Source organism: Diabrotica virgifera, chromosome 9 (assembly GCF_917563875.1).
Source record: "Diabrotica virgifera virgifera chromosome 9, PGI_DIABVI_V3a".
In the NCBI taxonomy this organism is placed as follows: domain Eukaryota; kingdom Metazoa; phylum Arthropoda; class Insecta; order Coleoptera; family Chrysomelidae; genus Diabrotica; species Diabrotica virgifera.
The window spans coordinates 19,165,438-19,174,502 of record NC_065451.1 but is presented as its reverse complement, the minus strand read 5'-3'; positions in this window follow the sequence as shown (position 1 = coordinate 19,174,502).

Below are 9,065 nucleotides of genomic sequence, written 5' to 3'. Positions count from 1 at the left end.
CCTTTTATGTTGAAAATTCCCGCAAAAAGGGAAATTTCTCTCCGTTTGGCAACACTGACCACCGATTTTGTTATTCCACAATACATTCATAACCCCCCCCCCCCTCCCCCCATCATATTCTGACCATTTCTATTCTTACCTGAATGGATCAGGGATAGGAAAAAACCGTAAAATATGAAAAAGAAAACAGGCATTATTTCATTATTTGTATCATCTATGGATCTATGCAGTGTTAAGGATGAAGGCGAATGATGTAGTACTAGGACTAAAGAACATACATAATCTGTTTATTTTGTTTGCGGTGCTTCAAAGTACATATAATCTATTTTGATAACTCAATATTACTTAAATAGGTAAGTACATATAAGTATTATATAAATTTTAGTTACTTATTATGCATAGTTTAGTTTAGCTAAATATTATATAATGATTTATATAAATAACTAAAATTTATAAATATGTACTGATGTGATCTTGATTATTGATATGAGATAATATTTTTGATGTCATTTAATTTAATCAATGCATTAATAATAATCTAATTAATTTACCAGATCACATATCAATATGTTTTCAATCTCAGGGCTTTTTATAAAATTAATTACTTACATACGTGGCTTCTAAGTATTTCTCAATGGTTCCTAATCGGGATAGGAAAGAAAAGAGTAAAATAATAACACATATGGGTTACAATTGTAATCAAAATATTGTTTATTTTATTTAAATGGCAATCACTGCTTAATATTTGCTATATCTTATTATTCTTAAACATAACATTTACACATGGGAATCTTATTTCCTTTTGGTTTCCAATTGAAAGTTTTTATTAACATTTAACTATTATGATTTATTAGCAACAATTCTATTTAAGTTTGATGAAGCTTTTCTGATATTATTGATTATGTTTCTTCAATTTTAAATGTGGTATTTAATACGAAAAACCCATACATTCATGTCCAAGCAAATGAGACTGACCTTTTTCTGGTGAACTGAGAATGTCTTCACACAAAACCCGTTTCCTGCTATCCTTGGCTGCAATCAAAACCTCGTCCTGGCTTCCAGTAATGTTCTCCTCTGAAACTAGCTCGTATAGCTCTCGTTTCCTGCTTCTGTCGTGATGCTGTGTTCTACCTTTTTCGAAACTGCAATCAGCTACCGGGAACTCTTGGCTCAAGGAGGTTCTTTTACTCTCAACCTCTCCTACCTCTCGTTCCACGATAGATACTCCACACTCACGGAACTACACCGGCTTTCTCACTCTCCGTACACTACCGTCTACTACTGGACTTCACTTCTCGACAGCTCAAAACATTCTGCTCTCTATTTGTCATTCATTCCCCTACTTTCTAAATATCCCTTCTAGATTCACAAATCAAACTTCCACCACCAACTCTCATTCGCAGTATTCCTCAAAACCAATTTTTAATCTTTCTAAATATGCTTAATGGATTTCAAAAGAAAAATAGTTAATTCCCATTCTAAAATTACCTTCTACTAATTACAAAATTTAATGATCTATTATCTACTTCAACTGAGTCTTATTTAGCATAAGCTAATGATCGAACCTTCCGCGAACTACGATAATGACCTATTATCGATTTCACTTGAGTTTTATTTAGCATAGGCTAATGATCGAACCTTCCGCGAACAACGATAATGGTACGCCATTCACTTTGTTTATTCTAAGCGCATTTTCCCGAGTTTCGTTTAATCACTTCTTAAAATTAAATATAACAATTTGTTGTATACAGGTTGTTCTAAATTTATATGCCCGTGGTTGAGAAAATTGAAAATATTTTATATTAAATTGAATTTTGTTTATAATTATTAAAATTTAATTTTCATATCAAATAGAAATATAACAGTACTTACTTTTTAAGTAATACTGTAGAATGTAGGTACTAACTACATTCTCATTTGCAATTAAAATATGTAAATAGATATTTGGTAGAACCAGTAGAACCTAAGATGAGATTAGGTGATGCTGAAAACATACTTCTAAGCAATATAGCACTTGATAGCACTTTCTTAAAATATTCTTAAAAATATAATATTCTTCCCATACAAAGATGTGCGGTAGTACGTTCTTAGTATATAAATAGAAGGTTTATAGCACTTCCTTGGAATATTCTAAAAAGTACCTTCTTGGTATAAACTAAAAATATGTGCGGTAGTATGTTCCAAGTATACACATAGAAGGTTTATAGCACGTCCTTGGAATGTTCTAAAAAGAACATTCTTGGTATATACTGAAAAGAAGTGCGGTAGTACATTCTAAGTATATACATAGAACGTTTAAGTACTGTAATGTAGTATATACTCAGTATCTGCTCTGCACATTCGCAATGGTAATTACGCACATTCTCAGTATATACTTTTTCTGAAAAGTATGTTCTATGAATCTACTAAGAACATGAAATTGTTATGTGGGTTGTTTAAACAATATTTCACAAACAATAATAAAATTAGTTTGATTTTTGTGGAATTAAAATATTAAAATACAACAAAATATAGAGTAAGAAAATAATATATTAGATAAAGACTGGAAGAAATTTTGGTGGAAAACAACTTGTGTGAATCGAACACCGCTGTCCTGCGTGTAGCACCAAAAATTAATGTTTATTTATTTTTAATTTTGCAAATTGCAAATGAAAGGTACAGTACACTTCTATACGCAAAAAAATTCAACTTGCTATCTGCTTTATTTTCAGTCCTGTAACATTTTGAAAAAATGAATTTTTTTGCGAAAGCTGGATTGCAAAATTTATTTTGCAAAATCTATTTAACCAATCTTAATAAAATTTACAGTGTTGTTTTACTATATCATAAAGTTTTTCTGGGTAAAATATGAAGGTCCTAAGTGTAGCATAAATGGTTGAAAAACGTAAAATGCGAATACTTGTTTTTGTATGGTTTTTTTTTCGCAATTATTGCTATTTTGCAACAAGGGTGACTATTTTTTAAATTTTTAACCAATTCTATATTATAGAAAATTTAATTTCGCAACTTTTATGTCTGTACAACTTTTCTCAGAAATGAATAGTTTTAAAGTTATAATCAAAAAACCAATAAAAAAATCGAATTTTTCCTTCATATTTTCACATTTTGATTATTTAAACAATGTTCCAGACCTTTTTGAGTGGGAGGATAACTCAAACATTATTATTTGAGTTATTTTCAAGCAATTTCTGTAAAAAAATTGAGTCACCTCTCAACGTCCATCTCAAAACAGATGCGTCCTGGACTAATATGCAATGGAATGAATTGGAACCTGCCGAGTTGGATGCGCTCTCTAGTGAGGAAATTCCTCCTCCCTCCTTCCTGAGCTTTTATTAAAGCTGTAACGGAATTGTTGATATTCTCTGCGTAATTAAAATTAGAATATTTTCAAATAAACCAATTTGCAATAGTTTATATAAAAATAAATAACAACACAAGTTTTATTTTTTTTTTATTTCAAAATGCAATAAAATACTACTTAAATTTTATAAATAGGTGTACATTTGGCTAATACAATCCTGGCATTTGTCAGGTGCATGCAATAATTATTATTCACAAGAATACGTCATGACTAAAAAAAGGCTATGAAAGGAACCATGGCATGGTCATTATTTATAGTAGCTATCAGTGGCGGATCTGCGGAGAGAGGGAGAAATAGGGGAAATTCCCCCTTCCCCAAGAAGGTTCAAAATTCATGAAACTTACACCGTAGACAGACAATTCAACCCAATAAACCCGCTAGTTAGGAATAGGAAAATTGATAGAACTTAATGCTAATAAGTTATTATTTATGTCCATTATGTAAGTAGTTTGGGTTAATCTTTTTTATGCCTTTTGGTGTTGTTTGATTGGAAGTTTCCTCCCCTCCCCCAAGGCACATTTCTAGATCCGCCACTGGTAGTTTTGTATAAGTGTATGGGGTTTTCATCTTACTGATAAACTAATAATAAAATCTATTAAAAAGCATTTGATATTTCTACAATCTGCCATCTTATAATCTACCAGGTGGTGAATCGTAAAACGGGCCATAGGAAACTCAATGTAACATTCTAAACTGTTGAATTCCTGCTTCCCTAATTACTTTACATCAAAAGTCAAGAGAGATATTTGTAGAGAATTGAAATCTGTATCAAAAGTTAAAATTGTTCTACGATTTAAACGCATTCTAACCTTTGAAAAATATATTAGTGTAGGAAACAGCGGTTGAACCTCGCAAAATGGACACAAGTCCGGTTTTATTTTTTTTTTCTGGTATATCAAGGGGTGCTTATTATGAGACTAACTTTTTCTTAAAAAATTTCGTCCCGGAACCCCCCTTTTCATCCCTTTAAAGGGGGTAATTTGTGGTTTTTACGAAACGTAGCCGTTCCTGTACGTTTTGCAGAAAATTTACTTAATAGTAAAATGAAGAGGACTATATTTCCTACTATTTATTTTTCAACAGCATATGTCTATCACCCACTGTTTAGCGGGGATAGCGCCCCAAAGTTGACAAATTTTTAAAAAAGGTGTTTTTTAACTAACTGTAATGAAAATTAAGAAGAAATCTTGCGGCAATTAATCACAAGTAAGTGGCTGAGTTTTTGGTATAGGTTTCATTTAAGGGCAATTGCAAATTTCTAAATTACAGGGTGTTACATTTTAAAAAACCCCTTTTTATACCATCTGAACCGCCTATGCTAGAGTAAAAAAACTTTCAGCGATCATTCATGTACTGGTGTTATTTACAAATTTGTATAATCATCATCATCATCACTGGCTCGACAACCCTTTCTGGGTCTTGGCCTGTTCCAGGATTCTTCTCCATTCTAATCTGTTTCGTGCTTTTTTTCTCCAGTTTTTTTATTTTTAAGGTTATTATATCATTTTCTATTTGTTCTAAATATCTCAGCTTCGGTCTTCCTCTTGTTCTTTTTTTTATGTTCTTTTTTTTTAATTTGTATAATGCACCCCCATATTTTCCCCGGAACCACCCTAAAAAAAGGAGAATTAATAAAGAAAATAATCAAAAATTGATTTTGGGCCACCACTGTCGCTTTAGGGTACAAAGAAAATAAAATATGCATAGGTCATAATGTGTAGCAGACAGTGTGTTCTTTTATTTTCCATAAGTACGTTATCAATAAAATGAATAGGTGACGAAAAAAAAACAAAAACTGGAGCCCGCCAAAGCATTTCTGAGGTTTACGGCGCCACTGTGCCGTAACGGTTGCTTATACGAAAAAATGCATAGGACCTTATTTGTAGAGAAAATACTGGTCTTTAATTCTGTATAAGTTTTGTTTTAAAAAAATGCATAGGTAATGAGAAAATCGTAAAAACGTGCTCTCCAAAGGATAGGGGTAGTTTCTGCAGTATATTTTCAAGTATAGGGGTAGTTTCCGCAGGGATGTTGCAATAATCATATATATTTATGAAAAACCCTATTGATGGAGCATATGTCCATATGGGTCAAGAAGAAAAAAAAATATTTTTTTTTCAACCCCCCTTTATTTATTTTTTTTTTTGGCTACAAGGGTTACATCAAGAAATCGCTTTTGGTGTCCATGCATGGGTAATAAGAACGTGCACAAAATGATATATGAAGCATTTTAATAATAATCCTGTCGCCAGGGAGGGTACAACGGCCTCCTGTATTCCGATGGACTTACTCGAGTTTTTTTTTATGTATTTTGACCCGTGGAACACGAATTTTTTGGGTAACAGTTGATCCGGATGTCGATAAGATTGTTATAAACAAAGAAGTTGAGGAATTACATTACAGTGATTTCTCGCAAAACAAAACATTTTTTTGTATTTTTTGGGCCATTATAACCAAAAAATGTTCCTACAATTTTTTTCGTAGGATGCATAGTTTTCGAGATAAACGCGATTGAACTTTTAAAAAATCGAAAAATTGCAATTTTTGAACCCGAATAACTTTTGATTAAAAAATAAAATAGCAATTCTGCTTACCGCATTTGAAAGTTCAAGTCAAATTTTATCGGTTTAATTATTTGCATTGCTAAAAATTTATTATTTTATTGTTAAAAAAATCTATAAACACCTAGTGCTTGAGTGATGTTTTCAATGATTTCTCATTTAAAATCGAACGAGTAGGTAGAGTAGGTACAAGTGCAAGCGAGGCTATTTCTACGTAGCATGCATTAAAACGCATGTATTAGGCACGGGAAACACTATGTGTTTATAGCTTTTTTTAACAATAAAAAAAATTTTTTAGCAATGCAAATATTCAAAACCGATAGAATTTGACTTGAACTTTCAAATGCGGTAAGCAGAATTGCTATTTTATTTTTTAATCAAAAGTTATTCGGGTTCAAAAATTGCAATTTTTCGATTTTTTGAAAGTTCAACCGCGTTTATCTCGAAAACTATGTATCCTACAAAAAAACTTGTAGGAGCATTTTTTGGTTAGAATGGCCCAAAAAATACAAAAAAATATTTTGTTTTGCGAGAAATCGCTGTTATGTAGTTCCTCAACTTCTTTGTTTATAACAACCTTATCGACATCCGGATCAACTGTTACCCAAAAAATTCGTGTTCTACGGGCCAAAATACATAAAAAAACTTGGGTAAGTCCATCTGAATAAAGGAGGCCGTTGTACCCCCCTGGCGACAGGACTATAAAGGGCATGGTGTGTGAAGGATTCCAAGAAAATCACTTTCTTTATTAATTCTCCTTTTTTGGGGGTGGTTCCGAAAAAAACTGGGGGTGCATTATAGAAATTTGTAAATAACACGTATACCTGGATAATCGCATTTTTTCGAAAGCTTTTTTACTCTGGCATAGGCGGTTCTGATGGTATAAAAAGGGGTTTTTTTTTTAAATGTAACACCCTGTAATTTAAAAATTTGCAATTCCCTTAAATGAAACCAAAAAATCAGCCACTTATTTGTGATTAATTGCCACAGGGTTTCTTCTTAATTTTCATTACAGTTAGAAAAAAATAATTTTTTTTAAACACCTTTTTTAAAAATTTGTCAAATTTTGGGCACCATCCCCGCTAAACGGTGGGTGATAGACATATGCTGTCGGAAAATAAATAGTAGGAAATATAGTCCTCTTCATTTTACTATTAAGTACATTTTTTGAAAAACGTACAGGAAGGACTACGTTTTGCAAAAACCACAAATTACCCCCTTTAAAGGGATGAAAAGGGGGGGTTCCGGGACGAAGTTTTTTAAGAAAAAGTTAGTCTTTTAAGAAAAAAAAATAAAACCGGACTTGTGTCCATTTTGCACAGAGGTTGAACAGAGGTTCAACCTCTCCTACACTAAAATACATTTGCCACAGAAGGTATATAATATGTTTGTAAAAGTTAGGCCACACGTTACTATTTTTAACTGACAGTGCTCAAACCATTGAGTGAATAAAAAATCATTATTAATAATATTTTCTCCGCAACTGAGGGTGTCTTATCAACTGTATTGTTTTTAAACAATAAATGATAAAAATAATAAACTTAAAGATAAAACCCATAACTAAATTAAAATTCATGGTGACGTTTCAATTATTACTTTAATCATCGTCAGAATAATAAGTTTCTTAAGCGGATGCTTTAAAATAATTTTAAAGGAACAAACAATAATTAATGAAAACGTAAAAATGACATTGACAATCATTGGGTTACGTCAATAATTTCAAACACGCCATGTCTTGTTGCGTGTTTAAGGGTGGCTTCAAAAGAAATATGGATAATGTCTCCTTGATGCTGAGTTCCGTTGGAGAACTTGCATGACCAATGATTGAGAAGTCCTTACGACTAATAGGGTGGTCAGGATCAGTCATATGTTGGAATACCGCTGAATTTGGAATTGTTCTTGATCGTCTTCCTAAGTGAGGAGTGACACCTAAGTGTTCGCAACATCTGACATTAAAATGACGTCGAGTCTTCCCGACGTACGTACTACATTTGAATTGGTATATAATGTTAGATGCGAGATCACTAGGAATCATGTCTTTCACATGGAAACGAGATCCTATTCTTTCCAAAGTCGTGAAAGCAAATCTTAATTCTATAGAGGGAAATGCTTTTTTAATTGTTCTACGGATGTTGCGTCGGATTTGTAAGCTGTGGTAACCAGTATATGGAAGTTTGATATAGATATTTTCTTTGATTTCTTCTACTTTGTTGTTTGGTTGGAATTTGTTATTGAAAAAACGTCTGATGTATCTTTCTAAGAAGTTCAACGAAAAACCATTTTTACTTAAGATCACCTTTATGTTTTCTAACTCTTCATGTAGGAATTGCCAGGTTGAACAGATAGTGAAAGCGCGGTGAACAAGTATATTGATTAAACTTGTTTTGTATTTGTTGGGAATGAAGCTATCTGCGTTTATATACAGGCTGGTGAAGGTTGGTTTTCTATATATTGAAGTGGAAAAACCTGAAGGTGATCTGAAGATGTTAATTCCTAAGAAGGGCAGATTTCCATTGACTTCAATTTCACTAGTAAATTTCATATTGTGGTGTTGAGATAATCTAAAAAATGTTGAATGTGATCGGTATGTTTGAAGATGAGAAAAATATCATCCACGTATCGTCTATAAAGAAGTGGCTTAAAATCAATTGGACAGTCAGCTAACCATGGTAGAAAAGTATTCGCGAAAACTGGTCCTAAAGGAGAGCCCATTGCAACACCATCTATTTGTCTATACACTTTTCCGTCAAAACTGAATAGACATTCTTTGGCAGCTAATGTTAGTAGATCTTTAAATTTTGACTGCTTCATTCCTAAAAAGTTTGAATTGGAACTTGGAAAAAGTGAATTTATTATTATGTTGATGGTTTCATTTAAGGGAAAGTTTGTAAACAGACTTTCAACGTCGAAACTGACCATAATTCCATCTTTTTCTTTTGAAGCCACCCTTAAACATGCAACAAGACATGGCGTGTTTGAAATTATTGACGTAGCCCAATGATTGTCAATGTCATTTTTACGTTTTCATTAATTATTGTTTGTTCCTTTAAAATTATTTTAAAGCATCCGCTCAAGAAACTTATTATTCTGACGATGATTAAAGTAATAATTGAAACGTCACCATGAATTTTAATTTAGTTATG